The sequence below is a fragment of the Panulirus ornatus genome, chromosome 73, assembly GCF_036320965.1.
Source record: "Panulirus ornatus isolate Po-2019 chromosome 73, ASM3632096v1, whole genome shotgun sequence".
NCBI classification, from domain to species: domain Eukaryota; kingdom Metazoa; phylum Arthropoda; class Malacostraca; order Decapoda; family Palinuridae; genus Panulirus; species Panulirus ornatus.
This window is the reverse complement of record NC_092296.1, coordinates 2,170,001-2,193,459: the sequence shown is the minus strand read 5'-3', so window position 1 is coordinate 2,193,459 and position 23,459 is coordinate 2,170,001. Positions and strand designations below refer to the sequence as shown.

The 23,459-nt window shown below is 43.6% G+C and overlaps 1 long non-coding RNA gene and 2 other non-coding genes across 3 annotated transcripts in view; 1 reads left to right on the top strand and 2 right to left on the bottom strand.

The window, feature by feature from the left end:
- Positions 1 to 23,459, top strand: part of LOC139748381 (uncharacterized) — a 61,287-nt gene that overhangs the window by 36,978 nt on the left and 850 nt on the right. The gene's annotated exons all lie outside the window — the stretch shown is intronic.
- On the bottom strand, positions 10,169 to 10,242 carry TRNAI-GAU (transfer RNA isoleucine (anticodon GAU)). Its single transcript has one exon. It is a non-coding gene; the product is annotated as a tRNA-Ile (tRNA).
- On the bottom strand, positions 12,816 to 12,889 carry TRNAI-GAU (transfer RNA isoleucine (anticodon GAU)). Its single transcript has one exon. It is a non-coding gene; the product is annotated as a tRNA-Ile (tRNA).

Sequence of the window (23,459 nt, the reverse complement as noted above, 5' to 3'; positions counted from 1 at the left end):
TTGCCGGACGGTTTGCGGAGATCGCCGCGCAATTACGAAAGTGGCATTTACTTTTATTTTCATTCACACAGACGCAATAACGCTGGGCCACTCAGCATGTTGGTGGTCGCTCTGCTTATCTCTAGCCACTCAGAGAGCATGTTGGTGGCCGCTCAGCATATCACTGGCCACTCAGAGAGCGTGTTGGTGAGCCATTCTGCATATCACTGGCCACTCAGAGAGCATGTTGGTGGCCGCTCAGCATATTACCGGCCACTCAGAGAGCCTGTTGGTGGGCCACTCATTGAGGATAGGTAGTGAGGCCTATATCACCTGCAAGGGGGGTCGTTAAGTAGTTGAGGTTCACTGTATGTAACGACCCCGTTCTCGCCAAGTCATCTCACCCGATTGCCAGCGGCCACGTGGATGTGACGTCACATGTAAACAAAGACAGGGTACAAGTGCGTAACCCACATTTCATAAAAAAAAAAATTAAAAAAATAACCCTCCCGAGAGAGGATCGACCACGGGTCCCCTCAAATCACACAGGCCCGTGTGTTGTTCCACCACCACCCAGCCAACCAACCACCCAGCCAACCACCTACCCGTTTATTGTGGGGAGTAACTGTCTTGGGGCCAACAGAGTGTTTAATATATATATATATATATATATATATATATATATATATATATATATATAGTCTCCATGGCAACGGATGGCGTAGGTAAACAGCGTTTCGGGTCGTCATGGCAACGGCAGGCTGGGGTCGGGTCATTTATTTGTTTATGTTTCGCACGCTGCCAATCCTTCTCGTTGTTTTGGGAGGGGGTTAACAATGGCCTCGTTCTTAATTACATAGGATGTGAATTCTTGAGATATCCTGGTGTAGATATCCTGATGTTTTACGTCGTGGCTTTGGTGATGTCTTCCTTAAAAATGACATCGTTTTGTTTTTTCGTGGTTTAAGGTGACTTCATGATGTTTAAGGTGACTTCTTGATGTTTTAGGTGACTTCTTGATGTTTTAGGTGACTTCTTGATGTTTAAGGTGACTTCTTGATGTTTAAGGTGACTTCTTGATGTTTAAGGTGACTTCCTGATGATTAAGGTGACTTCATGATGTTTAAGGTGACTTCATGATGTTTAAGGTGACTTCCTGATGTTTAAGGTGAATTCTTGATGTTTATGGTGACTTCATGATGTTTAAGGTGACTTCATGATGTTTAAGGTGACTTCCTGATGTTTAAGGTGACATCCTGATGTTTAAGGTGACTTCCTGATGTTTAAGGTGACTTCATGATGTTTAAGGTGACTTCCTGATGTTTAAGGTGACTTCCTGATGTTTAAGGTGACTTCATGATGTTTAAGGTGACTTCCTGATGTTTAAGGTGACTCCCTGATGTTTAAGGTGACTTCCTGATGTTTAAGGTGACTTCATGATGTTTAAGGTGACTTCATGATGTTTAAGCGACTCATACTATTTGTGAGTCATAATGTTTTAAGTGACTCTTACTGTTGAAGTGACTCAAAATATTTAAATGGTTTGTAATGTTTAAGTGACTCGTAATTTTTAAAGGCGACAGGAACATTTACGATGAAAAGTTGCGTAAGCGTAGCAAAGAGAACGCGGGGCGTTGGTTGAACGCAGCGATCTGTTGGGTTCTTTTCCTCAGTTCTCTCTGTTATTCTAGTGTTCATATTACGCTCTAAAGAACATCCCAGCGATTTCACCTTCACTGTTCTTCATCTCCTTAAAGTCGTTTATCATATTCAGAACTCGAAGGTAAACAGCTTTATCGGCAGCTATAGGATTAAACGGGAGGTGATTATATTTACTGTTGATGTCTTTCGTGTAAATTAGTCTGGCTATTTGACTTCCAGCTGATGCGGGTGATTAACTTGTGTACGACGGGACGACCTTTGACCTGACCGGAAGGGATGGGTCAGAGGTCATATGGTCGTGCCCGAAGGCCGTTCCGCGGTGTTGTTCGAGGGTCGTTACCTACTTGATCCTGATTCTTGATCTGGGGGGTCATACAGCCGTGCTCAAAGGGTCATTAACGGGTCGTTTACAGCCGTACTCATAGGCTCATTAACTGGTCGTTTACAGCCGTACTCATTGAGACAGAAGCAGCCAGAACTATCGAGACATCAATCCTGACATTCAGCTGACCATCGCTCCACCGTCAACCATATCATCATATAAAGATATTTCTCCAAAATGGTTTTTTTGGGGGGTTTCCATTTGTACCGAATCACATCACTTTTGGTGTCGGCCAGGTGCGCTCTGGCGTGTGTGTGTGTGTGTGTGTGTGTGTGTGTGTGTGTGTGTGTGGTGATGTGGTACTTAATTTGACATCAGTTTAACAGTGACGTTTAGATAGATAAAGATAGATATATATAAATAGATATGTGGGAAAACATATACGAGAGGGGACTCTCTCTCTCTCTCTCTCTCTCTCTCTCTCTCTCTCTCTCTCTCTCTCTCTCTCTCTCTCTCTCTCTCTCTGTGCTTCACTGTCGTACTGGCTTACCCGTATTTTTTTTGTGATGGTAGAAAATATTTGAGAAAAAAAAAACAATACTGAATTGAGGTTATTCTAATCTCTTTTTTCCCCCACCCCGGCTTTTCATGCTTGTTTTTTGTCCTGTAAAAACTGGCCCTTGTTCAGAGCTACGAGCTTTTCCATTATACCAGGGGACCTGTTTTATATATATATATATATATATATATATATATATATATATATATATATATATATATCCCGAGTGCCACGCAAAATGTCCTGGGTTTGAATCCTGGCTGTTGGAGGGTATTATGTGCTATATACATATATATATATATATATATATATATATATATATATATATGTTTAGTCAAATCACCATTTTGTTAGACTGGCCAGTCGACGGTTGACAGGTCACTTGTAAGGTGTTTGGTTGGTCACTAATCACTAGACAGGTCAGTCGTTAGGCAGTTAACAGGTCATTAGATGATACACAGGTCTAGGTGGCTGGCAGGTCACTCTCTCTCTCTCTCTCTCTCTCTCTCTCTCTCTCTCTCTCTCTCTCTCTCTCTCTCTCTCTCAGCTTTTTGACAGGTTACTGGATACTAGACGGGTCACTCATTAGGTTGTTGAGAGGTCACTGGGTAGTTAACAGTTGACAGGTCGTTAAAGCCTCCTTTATAACCCCTCTGCGTAATCATCCATGAACAGTTTTTCATAGGAAAAAAAATAAATCGAAAAATTCCATTTCCATTTAAATTTTTGTCATAAATTTCTTTGCATATCACGCCATCAAATTCATTGGAAATTTGAAAATCCATGATGTGGCAAAGCTTGCACTAATATTCTCAGAATTATTATGCCCTGAAAATAATACATCATTTTGACAGCTTAATTACACGCCCCGGTTACGAGAAATACGTTTTCTTTTGGGTTTTTAAAAACATCTTTTATGGATTACGTGAGGAAAACGGATGGCAGGAACTGTTGTATGCAAGATATGATGATGAAGTGTCTGAGATTAATCGTTAAAATTGTAAATTAACTTAATACCACACCTGCAGTTCAAGGCCTGTTAGAAAACGGGTTGAAGTATTTTAGAAAACAGGTTGAAGTTTGAAGTATCTTAGAAAACGGGTTAGGGAAAAATCAATGCATCGTAAGAAAATGGGTTGAATATTAGAAAACTGGTTGAAAAAAAAAATATACCGAGGTTCCCCCCACCCCCCTAAAAAAAGGGTTAAAAAACGTATTGAAAGTTAAAATCATCTCTTAAAACGCGTTCAAAAAAAAAATCTCGGTTTCATAGAAAACGGGATGAAAAAATCTATCAAAGAATACGGGTAGAAAATGGAGTTATCAGTGAGCGTGGGAAGCTACATGGCGAATATTTTGAGATGTTAGTGTAATATATTAACATTTTGGTTTGTTCTGTACCAGGTGAGTGAGGATGGTATGTTGAATGACATTCATGGGTAAGTGACTCATGGATGTGTATTATGGATCAAAGGTTGAATAAACGAGTTTTACAGGTCAAGGGTCATATATATGGGTCAAAGGTTAATGATTGCCATGGGTTAGATGTTTGTACGTTGAATGGGTCAAAGGTCACACGATTGAGGCGTATAGGTCGAGAGTCACATGAGTCAGTCATAAGGTCAGAGGTCACACGAAAGAGGGTTTTGGCAGGTCAAGGCAGACAAGTGGATCAAGTGAGTGATATAAGGTGAGGTGATGAGGAGGGGAGGTGGGGTGGAGTCGGTCGGTCAGGAGTGCAAAACGCTGACCCAAATAGGTGAGTGGAACAGCCCGGGATGGTTAATGGCAGTGGTGCTTCATGGGTCATCTGGGACCATCCGGGATCATTGAGGCCAATCAATGGTCGTTAACCCCTTTAAAGCACGACGGTACGACCCTTGAGAGAGCACACGATGTTACGACCCTTGAGTACGACAGAACGACCCTTGAGTACACGATGTTACAACCCTTGAGTACGACAGAACGACCCTTGAGTACGACAGAACGACCCTTGAGTACGACAGAACGACCCTTGAGTACGACAGAACGACCCTTGAGTACGACAGAACGACCCTTGAGTACGACAGAACGACCCTTGAGTACGACAGAACGACCCTTGAGTACGACAGAACGACCCTTGAGTACGACAGAACGACCCTTGAGTACGACAGAACGACCCTTGAGTACGACAGAACGACCCTTGAGTACGACAGAACGACCCTTGAGTACGACAGAACGACCCTTGAGTACGACAGAACGACCCTTGAGTACGACAGAACGACCCTTGAGTACGACAGAACGACCCTTGAGTACGACAGAACGACCCTTGAGTACGACAGAACGACCCTTGAGTACGACAGAACGACCCTTGAGTACGACAGAACGACCCTTGAGTACGACAGAACGACCCTTGAGTACGACAGAACGACCCTTGAGTACGACAGAACGACCCTTGAGTACGACAGAACGACCCTTGAGTACGACAGAACGACCCTTGAGTACGACAGAACGACCCTTGAGTACGACAGAACGACCCTTGAGTACGACAGAACGACCCTTGAGTACGACAGAACGACCCTTGAGTACGACAGAACGACCCTTGAGTACGACAGAACGACCCTTGAGTACGACAGAACGACCCTTGAGTACGACAGAACGACCCTTGAGTACGACAGAACGACCCTTGAGTACGACAGAACGACCCTTGAGTACGACAGAACGACCCTTGAGTACGACAGAACGACCCTTGAGTACGACAGAACGACCCTTGAGTACGACAGAACGACCCTTGAGTACGACAGAACGACCCTTGAGTACGACAGAACGACCCTTGAGTACGACAGAACGACCCTTGAGTACGACAGAACGACCCTTGAGTACGACAGAACGACCCTTGAGTACGACAGAACGACCCTTGAGTACGACAGAACGACCCTTGAGTACGACAGAACGACCCTTGAGTACGACAGAACGACCCTTGAGTACGACAGAACGACCCTTGAGTACGACAGAACGACCCTTGAGTACGACAGAACGACCCTTGAGTACGACAGAACGACCCTTGAGTACGACAGAACGACCCTTGAGTACGACAGAACGACCCTTGAGTACGACAGAACGACCCTTGAGTACGACAGAACGACCCTTGAGTACGACAGAACGACCCTTGAGTACGACAGAACGACCCTTGAGTACGACAGAACGACCCTTGAGTACGACAGAACGACCCTTGAGTACGACAGAACGACCCTTGAGTACGACAGAACGACCCTTGAGTACGACAGAACGACCCTTGAGTACGACAGAACGACCCTTGAGTACGACAGAACGACCCTTGAGTACGACAGAACGACCCTTGAGTACGACAGAACGACCCTTGAGTACGACAGAACGACCCTTGAGTACGACAGAACGACCCTTGAGTACGACAGAACGACCCTTGAGTACGACAGAACGACCCTTGAGTACGACAGAACGACCCTTGAGTACGACAGAACGACCCTTGAGTACGACAGAACGACCCTTGAGTACGACAGAACGACCCTTGAGTACGACAGAACGACCCTTGAGTACGACAGAACGACCCTTGAGTACGACAGAACGACCCTTGAGTACGACAGAACGACCCTTGAGTACGACAGAACGACCCTTGAGTACGACAGAACGACCCTTGAGTACGACAGAACGACCCTTGAGTACGACAGAACGACCCTTGAGTACGACAGAACGACCCTTGAGTACGACAGAACGACCCTTGAGTACGACAGAACGACCCTTGAGTACGACAGAACGACCCTTGAGTACGACAGAACGACCCTTGAGTACGACAGAACGACCCTTGAGTACGACAGAACGACCCTTGAGTACGACAGAACGACCCTTGAGTACGACAGAACGACCCTTGAGTACGACAGAACGACCCTTGAGTACGACAGAACGACCCTTGAGTACGACAGAACGACCCTTGAGTACGACAGAACGACCCTTGAGTACGACAGAACGACCCTTGAGTACGACAGAACGACCCTTGAGTACGACAGAACGACCCTTGAGTACGACAGAACGACCCTTGAGTACGACAGAACGACCCTTGAGTACGACAGAACGACCCTTGAGTACGACAGAACGACCCTTGAGTACGACAGAACGACCCTTGAGTACGACAGAACGACCCTTGAGTACGACAGAACGACCCTTGAGTACGACAGAACGACCCTTGAGTACGACAGAACGACCCTTGAGTACGACAGAACGACCCTTGAGTACGACAGAACGACCCTTGAGTACGACAGAACGACCCTTGAGTACGACAGAACGACCCTTGAGTACGACAGAACGACCCTTGAGTACGACAGAACGACCCTTGAGTACGACAGAACGACCCTTGAGTACGACAGAACGACCCTTGAGTACGACAGAACGACCCTTGAGTACGACAGAACGACCCTTGAGTACGACAGAACGACCCTTGAGTACGACAGAACGACCCTTGAGTACGACAGAACGACCCTTGAGTACGACAGAACGACCCTTGAGTACGACAGAACGACCCTTGAGTACGACAGAACGACCCTTGAGTACGACAGAACGACCCTTGAGTACGACAGAACGACCCTTGAGTACGACAGAACGACCCTTGAGTACGACAGAACGACCCTTGAGTACGACAGAACGACCCTTGAGTACGACAGAACGACCCTTGAGTACGACAGAACGACCCTTGAGTACGACAGAACGACCCTTGAGTACGACAGAACGACCCTTGAGTACGACAGAACGACCCTTGAGTACGACAGAACGACCCTTGAGTACGACAGAACGACCCTTGAGTACGACAGAACGACCCTTGAGTACGACAGAACGACCCTTGAGTACGACAGAACGACCCTTGAGTACGACAGAACGACCCTTGAGTACGACAGAACGACCCTTGAGTACGACAGAACGACCCTTGAGTACGACAGAACGACCCTTGAGTACGACAGAACGACCCTTGAGTACGACAGAACGACCCTTGAGTACGACAGAACGACCCTTGAGTACGACAGAACGACCCTTGAGTACGACAGAACGACCCTTGAGTACGACAGAACGACCCTTGAGTACGACAGAACGACCCTTGAGTACGACAGAACGACCCTTGAGTACGACAGAACGACCCTTGAGTACGACAGAACGACCCTTGAGTACGACAGAACGACCCTTGAGTACGACAGAACGACCCTTGAGTACGACAGAACGACCCTTGAGTACGACAGAACGACCCTTGAGTACGACAGAACGACCCTTGAGTACGACAGAACGACCCTTGAGTACGACAGAACGACCCTTGAGTACGACAGAACGACCCTTGAGTACGACAGAACGACCCTTGAGTACGACAGAACGACCCTTGAGTACGACAGAACGACCCTTGAGTACGACAGAACGACCCTTGAGTACGACAGAACGACCCTTGAGTACGACAGAACGACCCTTGAGTACGACAGAACGACCCTTGAGTACGACAGAACGACCCTTGAGTACGACAGAACGACCCTTGAGTACGACAGAACGACCCTTGAGTACGACAGAACGACCCTTGAGTACGACAGAACGACCCTTGAGTACGACAGAACGACCCTTGAGTACGACAGAACGACCCTTGAGTACGACAGAACGACCCTTGAGTACGACAGAACGACCCTTGAGTACGACAGAACGACCCTTGAGTACGACAGAACGACCCTTGAGTACGACAGAACGACCCTTGAGTACGACAGAACGACCCTTGAGTACGACAGAACGACCCTTGAGTACGACAGAACGACCCTTGAGTACGACAGAACGACCCTTGAGTACGACAGAACGACCCTTGAGTACGACAGAACGACCCTTGAGTACGACAGAACGACCCTTGAGTACGACAGAACGACCCTTGAGTACGACAGAACGACCCTTGAGTACGACAGAACGACCCTTGAGTACGACAGAACGACCCTTGAGTACGACAGAACGACCCTTGAGTACGACAGAACGACCCTTGAGTACGACAGAACGACCCTTGAGTACGACAGAACGACCCTTGAGTACGACAGAACGACCCTTGAGTACGACAGAACGACCCTTGAGTACGACAGAACGACCCTTGAGTACGACAGAACGACCCTTGAGTACGACAGAACGACCCTTGAGTACGACAGAACGACCCTTGAGTACGACAGAACGACCCTTGAGTACGACAGAACGACCCTTGAGTACGACAGAACGACCCTTGAGTACGACAGAACGACCCTTGAGTACGACAGAACGACCCTTGAGTACGACAGAACGACCCTTGAGTACGACAGAACGACCCTTGAGTACGACAGAACGACCCTTGAGTACGACAGAACGACCCTTGAGTACGACAGAACGACCCTTGAGTACGACAGAACGACCCTTGAGTACGACAGAACGACCCTTGAGTACGACAGAACGACCCTTGAGTACGACAGAACGACCCTTGAGTACGACAGAACGACCCTTGAGTACGACAGAACGACCCTTGAGTACGACAGAACGACCCTTGAGTACGACAGAACGACCTGACAAGGGATGTGTAATGATAAACTGGTATATTATATATCTATATATATATTATATATATTAATATATATATATTATATATATATAGACAAAATAACTGCCTTATATGAAATTATGGACAAAATGATGTTTAATATAATTTTTTCACAATTTACGTCACAGTGGGAAAAATATATATAAAATCTATATAATACATTTAAATATAACCAATTTTCCTTCCAGAATAAACTATCTGGCAACTTTTCCATAGTATATACAAATATTAAACCATAATCAATGAAAAATGCAACTAATGCCACTGTACATAATCTAAACCAGTTTTATGTATCTTTGGTAATAACCTTTTTATCAGTATGCAAATAGATATTAATGCATTAATGGAAGTAAGAAGAAATATGAACCTAAGAGAAATAATAGACTTTTGGGTTAGCTGGCAGCTGTAGTGAGAAGGATATCGTACCTGGAAATTTACTCTCATTCCCCACCTCCCACGCGAGGTAGGGAGCGTCGTATTTTGATTATTTTATTCTATAAAATGTATATAGTTTTAGTTATATATGTATGTATAATATATGTATATAATTTCTAGATTAATGACCCGTCAATCGTCCTTGGCCATTGTATACATTGTGCATACTGGCGTGTATACATATGCAAATATCGTGCCTTCATTTATCACGTGATTTCTAATTGATTTCATTAACTCGTGTGGCCGGAAATGCAAGCAGAAATGGCTTTTAAATGAATTAACAAGTTATATAAGACTTCGTTATTCAGTATAGCTACACAAAGTGGTGTATGATTCTCTCATTTTCTCTTCTTTGTCTGCGTATTGAGGTCACTGTGACGACCCTGTTGCGCCTCGGTACGACCTGGCACGACATCAAGGCCCAGGTCAAAGGTCAGGTCGTCTCATTGAAGGGTCGGACTGTTTTGGCTCAAAGGGGTCGTTCTGTCAGGGGTCGTGATGGTCAGATGTCATTGTATTTTGGAGTGATTGCCTTAATTAATTACCGAATGTATTCCGAGAACTGGCCTTTAATCATGGTTTGAGTAATTAGAGAATATATCCTGCAAATGGCCATTAAAACTACCAGTGGCCCGCATGGGGGTCGAACCCACGACCTCCGCGTTATCAGCACGGCGCTCTAACCAACTGAGCTAACGGGCCAGCTGAGTCAGTCAGCTGGTTGGGTCAGGGTCACAGAACCGTCTGGCACTTGTCGAAGGTTTTGAGTGGCATGACCTTTGACCTGATCCGTAAGGGAGAGCTCAAAGGGGAAGTTAGATGTCTAAGGGTTTTTGTACCGTTGTATGGTGCATGGGTCAGGTCAAGGTTCGTACTGTCGTGCTCAAGGGTCGTACCTTCGTCCTTAAAGGTCGTACTGTCGTGGTCAAAGATCGTACCGTCGTGCTCAAGGGTCGTACCGTCGTGTTCAAATATCATACCGACATAATAAAAGGTCGTACCATCGTGCTCAAGGATCGTACCGTTGTGCTCAGGGGTCGTACCGTCGTGCTCGAGGGTCGTACCGTCGTGCTCAAGTGTCGTACTGTCGTGCTCAAAGGTCGTACCTTCTTGCTCAAGGGTCGTACCGTCGTGCTCAAGTACCACATCAGATAAACCCCCTCTCTAAGAAGCAGGAATATTAAGAGAATAAAGTGTTTCATAATCAGACTAAGAAATCAAAGCACAAAAACAAGAAATTTAGAAAAATTGGGTTAATATTACATGTAATAGGGGAGGAAAAATAGGATGTATGGCAACACTACCAGGGATTATCAGATACCGATTTTTCATATTTTTTCAGATAAAGATTTATTCATATATTTCATGGTAGCAGATGTCTTTATAATTTGGCTCAACACGTCCGTAGGTTTTTTCATGATAATAATAATAATAATAATAATAATAATAATAATAATAATAATAGATATTAATTTGTTCCTATTTATTATTATTATTATTATTATTATTATTATTATTATTATTATTATAATTATTATCATCATTATTATTACGAATAGTAATAATGTGACAAAATTATAGCAGTTTTCATATTTCTATATCTTTATTATTATTATTATTACTATTATTATTATTATTATTATAATATATTGTTATTATTATTATTATCGTTACGAATAGTGATAAATGAGTGATAGAAGTATAGTTATTTTTAGTACCTATATTATTATTATTTATTATCTTGGTTATCTCCTTTCTTCCTCTCCCTCCCTCACATACCAGTCTCACCGGGACATTATTCCTGGTATGATCATCTATGGTAATTTATCCAGTATGCATAGTGGCCCGCATGGGGGTCGAACCCACAACCTCAACGTTATCAGCACGGCGCTCTAACCAACCGAGCTGACGTGCTCGAGTGTCGTAATGTTTTCAAGGGTCGTAACATTGGGATCTGGTGTCGTACCATCGTGTTCAAGGGTCGTACCGTCGTGCTGTAGGGTATTAAAGTGTTCAAAGGTCGCACCTTCGCTCTCGAGGGTCGTTCCGTTGTGTCTAGGGGTCGTCGCGACGTACTCAAGGGTCGCACTGTCGTACCCGTGTCGTACCTCCGTGCTCCACGGTCGTACCACGCTTTTATCAAGTAATGAAGCTAAAAAAAAAAAAAAAAAAAAAAACTCAGAAAACACCACATTTGGAGTGGCCTGTCCCCAGACTTTAACAGGCCTTGTGACTTAACAGTGACTTGTTAATATGCAAATTGGCAATATTCCCTTGAACGGAGTGGTCTTGACTGGCCGCACAGTAGCTGTGGTCCGTATATCGGGGGGGGGGGGGTGAAGCCATATACTCTGTTGGTGGTAGCGCTGAATGAAAAAGAAAAATATAATCGCAATGTAATCGAAAGGAAAAGTATAATCACAATGTAATCGAAAAGAAAAATATAAATGTAATCGAAAGGAAAAATATAATCACAATGTAATCGAAAGGAAAAATATAATCAATGTAATCGAAAGGAAAAATATAATCACAATAATCGAAAGGAAAAATATAATCACAATAATCGAAAGGAAAAATATAATCACAATAATCGAAAGGAAAAATATAATCAATGTAATCGAAAGGAAAAATATAATCACAATGTAATCGAAAGGAAAAATATAATCAATGTAATCGAAAAGAAAAATATAATCACAATGTAATCGAAAAGAAAAATATAATCAGAATGTAATGAAAAGAAAAATATAATCAATGTAATCGAAAGGTAATTTGTATTCTAGATGATCACGCTCCGGGATCAAGGTATCTTTCTTGGATGCAGATTACCTTATGCTCATGGCGGGCGGGGGGAGAGGGTGGACACCATCAAATTATATTATACCCTTGGCAAGGCCGGCTATCTTATATATATATATATATATATATATATATATATATATATATATATATATATATATATATATATATATATTATATATATTTCAAAAAGTTAATGAGCTCAATGTAATTAGGGAATGAATTACCTTAGTAATGATGCTGTGTGCGTGGTGTAAGTCATAGTGCCAAAGTGTTGTCCCTCTAATCTGGGTTACTCTACTAAGGTAATTAATTCCTGCAGATCTCTGGTTTCAGTGAATCCTCCTCCCGTTTTCGACAATTAGAGAACCAGTAATCCTGTTTTCTAATACAAAATAACTTTGTTGTAGTGGTAATATATATATATATATATATATATATATATATATATATATATATATATATCACAAAACATGTAGTGGCCCGCATGGGGATCGAACCCACGACCTCCGCGTTATCAGCACGGCGCTCTAACCAGCTGAGCTAACGGGCCTGTGTTCAGACAAGTCCCGTCGTGTCTGAACATGTTCACGAGGCAGGTTACTCGTTAGAGTTTTTATATAGCATTTATTCCGTGTTTTGGGGCAAGATATCCACTTGATTTTATTTTACCTTAAAGAGAGGGATAACTATTTTAAGAAAAACGAGTAAGATTCATTTGAGTTTTGATTTTGTCATTTGTTACTGAATTTGTTACTCTTGGCAATGTGATCGGTACATGTAAACAATAAACGTATAAAGTAAATTATCCTTGAAATTCCTGGAAGAATTCATTGTTAGTTGACCTCTATGACTTGGAGGAACTAAATCAAAGGTTCATGTGGAGTTAGAGGGGGAAGGAATAAGTTAAAATATGATAGGAAAAAAATAAGACAAAAGGGAAAGTAAGGCAACCATGCAACACCGCCCGCAGGGGGAACGGCTGCCGAGATTTATATTTGCAAGTTTGCCTGCGCTGGCGGGAAGGTTTTTTTCAGCTAGGCTTTTGTGTAGTTTTCACAAATTCATCGCTTTCACAAATGCACTACACTCTTTATTTTTCACCAGTTTAAAAGCCTGTTTTCATTTAGTTTTCAGAGTGAATGTGTATATACATTTAAGTGGGAAAATCCCACTTTGTTCATCTTTTTTCCCAGAAGTATTTGTTAAGTCTTTATTGTTCTTTTGAGTTTGTATATTTTCGTTTGCTTTCGTGTCCACGTTCTCTGATGTGTCTTTTACCTTTGTTCTGTTATTCTGATTTTTGTGTATATTGATTGTCTTCTGCCCTTGTCTCTTTGTTTGATTGTATATCCAGTTTGCCCTCTCATCTAAATTCTTCTTCTTTTTCTTCTTCGTCTTCTCGTCTTCTTCTTCTTCTTCTTTCTCGTCCTCTCGTCTTCTTCTTCTTCTTCTTCTTTCTCGTCCTCTCGTCTTCTTCTTCGTCTTCTTCGTTGTCTTTTTGAACATATCATTATTCACTTTTATCTATGGTTTTTTACGTTTATTTTTTATCCAATATTTCCCCTTTTATTGCATCTATAAAGAACATGGGACGAGGGACATATATTCAAGGCTGTGCATTTCTTTATTCTTCATTCATGATAATTGGAGCAGAATTGATCATGGCTGGACTTGTGATACCCATAGGGTCGTAGTTGTCGTGTTCACTGGGGGTCGTACCGTCGTCCTTGAGTCGTACCGACCGTCGCCTCGTCGCACTAACCTGTCGTGCTGATAGGGTAACGTGAGCGTCGCATTCAAGGAATCTCCGTTAGCCACATCTCCAGAGTGGCTCATTTTATAGTCACGAATCATGCCTGATGAGACGGATATATATATATATATATATATATATATATATATATATATATATATATATATATGTGTGTGTGTGTGTGTGTTTACCAAATGACGTCCTAGCTTCGTCTCTTCGATGTATATCAACTGACTGTTGTATTTCTCTCTTGTGTCTCCCCTGATGATGTGATTATTACACGAAAGTGCACTTGGGAACTTTTTGTGTTACATTTTCCCCGTGGACTCATAGGGATATATATATATATATATATATATATATATATATATATATATATATATATATATATATATATATATAGATCATTGGAGTTTAGAGACGGGCTTGTTTTACCGATAATTCCTCATTGTAAACAAAGGGTAATCGGTCATCGTCCGGTCGCGTCTCTCGGCCTTGACTTTGGCTCCACGCAGCGCGAGGCGAGTCGGTCGGCGGAAGTCAGGATGGAATGGATCCGGATGGCGTGATTCCGGCGCCGCCAGTAAGGTGGTGTCACGTGTTCGCTTGAACCCCGTTTTATATCCATCATTTTTTCACCTCAATTAACGTATCGCAGTGTGCGATAAGGCGTCACACGGACGCCCCGACGCCAAACGGCTATTTTGGACTGCCGTGGGCGAGGCTGGTGCAAAATGGCGGCGCGAAATTTGTGTCCGATGTTATAATCCGTGTTCGCGGAAGCCGCGCCGTGACGTCACAGGAAGTGGATAATTTGTTTGTGTTTGAAGATGACGCGTCCATAAAACTTCTAAAATTACCTCTCAAACGCATGAATCTTAAAATGTCGGAAAGTTTGCAGTGTCGTTAAGAAGGCAATAAGACGAATTTTGTAATATTCATCGAAAAAAATAGTAATAGAAACTTTATTAAAGAAATTTGCATAGGTGGTGTTGTGCATGTAATTGAAATAACAAATCAAGGAAGTACCTTAATGACTCAGAGCTGTTTCTTAAGTGAGTATAATTAATTCGTTAATTGATGGTGGTTTAGAAATTAGGTCATCTTTCGAAATAATGAAGTTCATTTGAATCTATCATGTTAATTAGGGAATGGAACTTGACGCACAGGGGTCCATTCCACGATTCGAAGCTTCATCTCGGGGCTCGAGGAATGGGTCACGATTCGAAGCTTCATCTTGGGGGTTCGAGGAATGGATCACTATTCGAAGCTTCCCGGTAGTTCGAGGAATGGATCACGATTCGAAGCTTCATCTCGTGGGTTCACTATGCGTAGTTAAGGCTCGGTAACCGTAAGTAAGGGTTCGGAGTCTCGAGAATCGATTGCGTTTATGTTTTGAAGTCTTTTTATACTTTGGATAACCGCTTTTTAATTTTGTATTGTGTTCTCTTATTCCATTAATTAATATTTATTACATACTTCATGAATTTTTTTTGTTTAGATAAAGTTATTGGGTTTATCAAAGGAATTTTTATGGTTTTCGTTGATCTCTTGTTGCTATATGTCCACGCTCGTTAATCGTTAGTACCCACATGCTGTCTTCGTTGAACACCCTCTATTACATGCTCGTTGATCGTTCGTGCCCACATGGTCTTCGCTGAACACGTTAAGCACCGCTGAGCCCAGGATATCTTCGTTGAACACGTTGAGTATTGCTTAACAAGGCGATGTTTAACGACACCAGAGATCACTGTGGGTTGTAACGTGTCTTTTCGTTGAACAGTAGTGACGTTTAGCGACACTGTGGGTTGCCACCATATGCTGACCTCGTTGAACACTGTGGGCGGTGCTTAGCGTTTAACGACGCCAGGGGTCCAACGATTGGAACTAGGTTGCCAGTTAAGGTAAATTAAGGACCATTTCCTTTCTGCCCTCTCACTCCTCTCCCATCTCCTTCCTACCTCTCCCTCTGTCTTCCAACCCTCCAGTTGTGTTTTACTCTCCCTTTTGTCTTCTCGCTCTCCCTTTGTCCTCAGGCTCTCCCTCTCCCTCTCTCCCTCCCTTTGTCTCCAGTCTCTCTCTCTCTCTCTCTCTCTCTCTCTCTCTCTCTCTCTCTCTCTCCTTTGTCGTCCATCCTATCCTGTCTTCTCCCTCTCCATCTGCTGTGTCTTCTCCCTACCCTACGTTGTCTCCTCCCCACCCTCGCTCCCTCAGCTCCCCTCCCTATGCCTTCTCCCCGCCATCACCGTCTCTCTCTCTCTCTCTCTCTCTCTCTCTCTCTCTCTCTCTCTCTCTCTCTCTCTCTCTCTCTCCCCTCTTTCAATTTATCTCCCCCTCAGTCTACATCGTACCTGCAGGTTCTTTACCTCCCAGCAAACCTTTCGCGCCCCCTCCTCCTCCCCACCTTTTCTCTCCCCACCTTTGACTTGTCCCCTTTGACCTGGCCAGAGTGTTTTTTGCCGTCATACCCAGGGTGTCGTCCCGTCGTGCTCAGGGGTCGTACCTTCGTATTCAGGTGTCCTACCGTCGTGTTCAGAGGTCGTACCGTCTTGCTCCGGGGTCGTACCTTCGTGTTCATGGGGTCGTACCGTCGTGTTCAGGGGATCGTACCGTCGTTTGCAGTGGTCGTACCATCGTGTTCATTGGTCGTACCCTCGTGCATATTGGTCGCGTCACCTTGCTCATTGGTCGTATCCTCTGTGGCTCATGGTCGTACCTTCGTGTTCAGTGGTCGTACCCTCGTGCATATTGGTCGCGTCACCTTGCTCATTGGTCGTATCCTCTGTGGCTCATGGTCGTACCCTCTGTGGCTCATGGTCGTACCTTCGTGTTCAGTGGTCGTACCTTCTGTGGCTCATGGTCGTACCTTCGTGTTCGGTGGTCGTACCTTCTGTGGCTCATGATCGTACCTTCGTGTTCAGTGGTCGTACCTTCTGTGGCTCATGGTCGTACCTTCGTGTTCGGTGGTCGTACCTTCTGTGGCTCATGGTCGTACCTTCGTGTTCGGTGGTCGTACCCTCTGTGGCTCATGGTCGTACCTTCGTGTTCAGTGGTCGTACCTTCTGTGGCTCATGGTCGTACCTTCGTGTTCGGTGGTCGTACCTTCTGTGGCTCATGGTCGTACCTTCGTGTTCAGTGGTCGTACCTTCTGTGGCTCATGGTCGTACCTTCGTGTTCAGTGGTCGTACCTTCTGTGGCTCATGGTCGTACCTTCGTGTTCAGTGGTCGTACCTTCTGTGGCTCATGGTCGTAGGCTTAGTTACCCAGAAATATTTATAACAAAAGAGGACAAGGACCTTCAGGGATGTACAGATACAACACGAGATGGACATAGAAACAAGAACAGACCAAAGATGGACATAGAAACAAGAACAGACCAAAGATGGACATAGAAACAAGAACAGACCAAAGATGGACATAGAAACAAGAACTGACCAAAGATGGACATAGAAACAAGAACAGACCAAAGATGGACATAGAAACAAGAACAGACCAAAGATGGACATAGAAACAAGAACAGACCAAAGATGGACATAGAAACAAGAACAGACCAAAGATGGACATAGAAACAAGAACAGACCAGCACAACAACGACAACGAGAACAAGAACCCATCACAAAGACAATAGCAGGAAGAACGTGTCATCCCACAGGCGAGCCTCGCCCTTAAAGACCAAAAAGAATGTGCAGAAATAGGGGGGGTCTCTCGGATGCCATCTGGGGAAATTAACAATATTTGCACGTTGCAATAGTTTGGGATCTATTTTCTGTATTTTACCATATTTTGGGATCCATTTTCTTTATTGAACCGTATTTTGGAATCCATTTTCATTTAACCTTATTTTGGGATCCATTTTCTTTAACCTTATTTTGGGATCCATTTTCTTTAACCATATTTTGGGATCCATTTTCTTTATTTATCCTTATTCCTAAAAGATGTTTTAAGGGTTCGAGTCCTGGACGCAAGTAAACATCGTGGCCAGGCCTTCATTTAAGGAAAAATGACCCAGAGAGTTTAAAGAGGGAATGAAAGATTTGTATTGAGAGAGAGGCGAGGTCAGAGTCTTTTGGAGAGACATGAGAAAGGTAGAGAGTGCGAGAGCTTATCTGTGTACGGAAAGAAATAAAAGATCACAAAGGTTTATCCTTGTGTTCCCAACGGCCAGACGGCCTCCACATGACACAGTGGCTTGTCGTGTATCATGTAGTCCAAACTAATGGGTAGTGGGGGGCACACAGGCATGCAGCACTCGGGTGTAGAAATAGGGGTAATATGTACAGAAGGGGAAAGTGAGCCAGCATTGTGGCTTTGGGGAAGTAGGTCTTGTTCTGAGGCCAGAGAGAGAGAGAGAGAGAATAGATTGATATGAACTCGATTCTGTCAAATGTGTAGGTCAAAGGTCAGATAGTCAGTCGTGTGTCCTTTCAGGGTGTCATCCGTGAATTGGGGTCAGAGGTCAGGGTTGTCAAAGATCCCATTTATTGGAGGTTATGAGCCCAGGTATTTCTATAAAGAAGTTATCCATTTCGTAACAATTTTACCCGTAATTCATCAGGCGGCCAAAGGCTTAGTGGTATGATGACGAACGAATTCAAATCAAACGACGAGCCAAATAAACTCGTGTAGAAAATGCTGTTGTATTTACCCCCCGTCAGACGTCGGTAAAGAAAACGGCATCATGGGCTCACTCTGGGTAAACTGATGAAATAATCCACTTAATTCATGGATTTGTTATTTTTGATTGATATGGTAGATGATGTATTATTTACTCCATAAGCGATCTTTTGTGTATGTGTGATAGAAAATGTGATGGGGTATTAATTTTGTTTTTTGTTTGTGTTTGTAAGTGCGTAAGTCTATTGTAAATAAGTTGTGAATTGGTACAGATTGATTTCTGCACAGTTGACAGTCGTTGTGTATGTCGAGCACGACGGTACGACCCTTGTCCACGACGGTACGATCCTTGTCCACGACGGTACGACCCTTGAGCACGATGGTACGACCCTTGAGCACGACGGAACGAACCTTGATAGGGGAGAAAGAATACTTCACACGTATTCCCTGCGTCTCGTAGAAGGCGACTAAAAGGGGAGGGAGCGGGGGGCTGGAAATCCTCCTGTCTTTTTTATTTTAATTTTCCAAAAGAAGGAACAGAGAAGGTGGCCAGGTGAGAATTTTTCCTCAAAGGTCCAGTCCTCTTCTTAACGCTACCTCGCTAACGCGGGAAATGGCGAATAGTATGAAAAAATGCACACACGATAAATTGGAGCAGTAATTTTAGAATGATTTGATATATTTTCAGCGAATTTTCGTATATTTTATTTACTCAATTTATTTATTTATATAGTTATTTAATTTTTTTTGGTTGCCTGTAATATTTGATATAGATACGACGATACGGGGGTTCGATTCCCGGCTGTGCTTTCACTATCGCTGGTGTGATAAGCATTATCAAGGGTTATCGGAAGATAAGATAGACTGGTGACCTTCAAACGCATCGTCTTTATATACTAAAGTTTTTAAGGAGCGAAGTTACTTTTATATTGTGTCATGAATTGACGACGTGGCACCTCACTGTGTTTACCTTCGGCGCGATGTTGCCACAAACACGGTCATTTGTGTCAGTCAGTTTGGTCCAGTAGCACAGTGTTGAGACAGACTCTTGTCGTCTTTATGGCCGCATACCTTCCAGTGGCCTTACGTTGCCACAGACGTTATCGTCGCCGTGGCCCCTTAAGGTCCATCATCATGGTGTTTCCGTAAACATGGTCGACCTTATGGCCCGCCTAAGGGCCAGTGGTGTGGTGATGCCATAAACACGGCTTTGAAATTACGGCCACCATAAGGTCCAGAGATGCTATGCTTCCAGGAACATGGTCGACCTTATTGCCTCCTCCCCACACAAGGTCCAGGGTCTTGATGTTGTCATAAAGGTGGTTGGGAATATTCCATGAGTGTTGCCATTAAAGTTCCCAAATAACAGCATGTCTTTCAGGATCTTCGCTGAATATCGAATCTTCCCGAAGACTTGATTGGTCGATCCCTGAGGAGGAGGAGCAGTTGAAGAATTGATGAATGAGTGGAATAGGGCGATGTTTGCATGACGCTAACTCTACGATTTACCAACACTTAAGTAACTATCTGATGGTGATTCACGGGATGTCTTCTGATGGTTGTTGTAGTTGTGAATCCTAAATGTCTTGTCTGTCTCGTCTGTTCCAGCGTAGGTCCACGCAGGTAGATAGGGAGGTAGATAGATAAGCTTGTTGGCTTCTCTCTCTCTCTCTCTCTCTCTCTCTCTCTCTCTCTCTCTCTCTCTCTCTCTCTCTCTCTCTCTCTGGGATATTTTTCTGTGAAGAATTCTGTATTTCTCTCGAATTCAGGCAAACGGTAGAATCTCTCTCTCTCTCTCTCTCTCTCTCTCTCTCTCTCTCTCTCTCTCTCTCTCTCTCTCTCTCTCTTTCCCATCATCTTTGTAATGAGGGAATTTCGTTTGGCTTTTCTTACGCGATGTATAAAGTAACTGAGAATATTTTTCTCTTTTTTTTTTTACATAGTAGAAGTGATTATGATTTGATGACACGTAGTAGAAGTGATTATGATTGGATGAGAAGTGTATATAGACGCGTGATTATGATTGGACGAGACGTGTGTATATAGACACGTGATTGCTGGGTGTTTCCCCCTCTCTCTCTCGGTATGATCTGACCAGACACAAGAGCCAAGTTGGAGAGCGTATGGCCAAAAAATGACCCCACCCCCCACGCCCCTTCCTTCTTAGGGGTAGTTGCGTACCTTGCAATTACTGATATTTGTCGGGAGATATGTTTGTAAGGGGTAATTTACGGGGGTAGTCAAAAGGCTTGTGAATTAAGGGGTCGCGAGAGAGAGGGGAGGAGGGCCTTGTGTGTGTGTGTGTGGATAATGAGGAGGAGGTGAGGGTGGTACAGACAGAACACGAAGAACATGTGTGGAGGTCATAGGGTTGATTGACAGTCGTCAAGCAAGGCATTGAGTGTGTGTTTGTGTGTGTGTGTGTGTGTGTGTGTGTGGTGTCAAAGTGAGTTACTTGTTGCGTGGAGGCTGAGTGGTACATAAACACAGTGCCTGGTGCGAGAGAATATACCAGGCAAGGGTATATGGTAATAGGGGTTTCACTAGTAGTGTGCACAGGACCAGGGCTCTCACTGGTACTATCTGTAAGATTCCATGGTACCAGGGGTACATGTGGAGTGCATGTTGCTTGAACCAGGCATGTTGTTCAGGAAACGAAAAAGAAAGGAAAGGAAAGAAGAGTGTTTTGGACACGTCATACTGAAATTCGTGTGTATGATTACCTCATGGAGTATGGAAGAATTAGAAAGATATGGACAGATGTGGTGTTTGGAAACCTAAGAGACTGGTGAAGGAAAGTTGTACGGGAGCATAAGGGATGCGGACAATCATTCAAGTATTAGGCAACTCAAGGGTGGGCCACTTTGATATCTCTTTCTTTCCTTACACCTCCAAGCCCTGGAACTCTCTACTCCGTCATGTCTTTCCCAATAACTATAACCCGGCACATTTAAAAAGACAGAATTTTTTTTCACTTCCTCCAGAATTTATAAGTACTTTACCTTTATCTTTTCTTTTTTCCCCTTTCCATCATCCTCTCTATATTACAATCAAGGCCCGCCCTTGATGTGGACTATTGTCCAAGACTGGAGACTCCACCGCAGGAAGAAGGAAAAAAAATGGTTGTTGATGAAAACAGAAGCTTGGAATGGGTCACCAGCATAACAAGAAAGTCTGTTTTGCCCGGAGGTTCGTGGAATACAAAGCACTACGAGTGTGAGGTGTTTACGAGAAGACTCATAAGTGCAGGAAGTCCCCGGGATCTCTGACGGAAAGCGTTAAGTCTTGTATTTGGAGACAGAATAAGTCACATGTCAAACTGTGGATGACAGGAAGATGTGAGAGGAAGATATTCATATATATATATATATATATATATATATATATATATATATATATATATATATATATATATATATATATTGGAAAGGATCACAATTTTGCGCGTGATCAAGATATTCCTATGAGTCCACCGGGGGGGAAAATGAAACACGATAAGTTCCCAAGTGCACTTTCGTGTCATAATCACATCATCAGGGGAGACACAAGAGAGAAATATAACAGTCAGTTGATATACATCGAAGAGACGAAGCTAGGACGCCATTTGGTAAACATGCGATTGTCTTGGAGCGTAGGTCATCACAAAGCCATTGTTGACTTATCATAGTGAAGGGGTGGGTGGGGGGGGATAATTGTTTATATACGTTACGTGTGTGTTTCTTATTAGTCTTTTGGTGGCATTTATCACGCCTCCGTCCTCGGGACTTAATTGTTATAAATAACAGATATTTGTTATCCTCGTTCTCCTCCAAGGGATGCGAAGTTGTGGCCCAACAACTTGCGACGATGTTGTGTCTCGTATTTCAGAAGTGAGGTTCCTTGTTGATGCGTCCACACTCCGGGCTGGAGTTGAGGGAGGGGGCGGTGATGTGGGTGGGTTTTAGATACGTCATACTGAAAATTCGTGCGTATGAAGGACTAAGTCTACCCCCAGCCTAACCCCAGCTTGGGAGGGGGTACTACCCCTTCCCCCAGCTGGCCACATACTCCCCTCCCCTCTGTGAGCGTCAGTGGCTTTCCAGTACCAGTCTTAGGTCCTGTGTGCCACCCATCCCCTCCCTCCCCCCGTGCTGTAAGTATTAATGATTAAACCGAATTATAGTGGTTTATTAAACCTTGCATTATTATTATTATCAATAGTAGTAGTTATAAGTAATAGTACTAGAAGTAGGGGTAGTAGTGGTGGTAGTAGACCTATTAACAGTAGTAGTAGTGGTAATATAAGTAGTATCAGTAGTAGTAGTAGTAGTGGTGATAGAAGTAGTAGTAATAGTAGTAGTAGTAGTAGTGATAGAAGTAGTAGTAGCAGTAGTAGTAATAGTAGCAGTAGTGGTACGAATTCACACAAACTGCTTGCTTTGTGCCGCTTCCACCCGTTTCTCACACACTTGTAAAGATTGTCGCGTATACCCTTATCATGTGTGTGTGTGTGTGTGTGTGTGTGTGATGATAAACGACAAATGTTTGATGGAGTCGTCGCACGTATAGCTGCGTCGCCCTGCAGTTAATAACGAGCCATTCCAGTCTTCACCAAACGGTGTCACAAACAGCCTTTGAAATGATATTTAAATGGCCTTTTGGTTTCTAGGTCCAGCGAGCATTGATTACTGTGTTGAGTGGGAAATAATCCCGTCCATGTGTGTATGAGAGAGAGAGAGAGAGAGAGAGAGAGAGAGAGAGAGAGAGAGAGAGA